Below are 329 nucleotides of genomic sequence, written 5' to 3'. Positions count from 1 at the left end.
ACTACAGAAAAACTTTCCCAGGTTGCTGCTCACACAAATGCCTCGGTAATTGTTGGGGTCAAATTTATCTCCATTTTTATAAATTTGTGTAACTAATCCGTGATTCCAGATGTCCCAATAACCCACACTCAGAACTAGATTGAATCATTTGAGAATAACCAATCTAAATTTTCCATTCATACATTTTAGCATTTCATTTAAAATGCAGTCAGGTCCATATGCTTTTTTATGCTTAAATTTTTTAATGTGGGTGAGAAGGCCCTGTTCAGTGATTGCGGAGTCAAGTGGGTTTTGATAGTCTTTGACTGATCTCTTTAGATTTTGTAGTT

Source organism: Alosa sapidissima, chromosome 22, assembly GCF_018492685.1.
Source record: "Alosa sapidissima isolate fAloSap1 chromosome 22, fAloSap1.pri, whole genome shotgun sequence".
NCBI classification, from domain to species: domain Eukaryota; kingdom Metazoa; phylum Chordata; class Actinopteri; order Clupeiformes; family Clupeidae; genus Alosa; species Alosa sapidissima.
The sequence above is the reverse complement of the archived record's forward strand: the minus strand, read 5'-3'. Positions refer to the sequence as shown.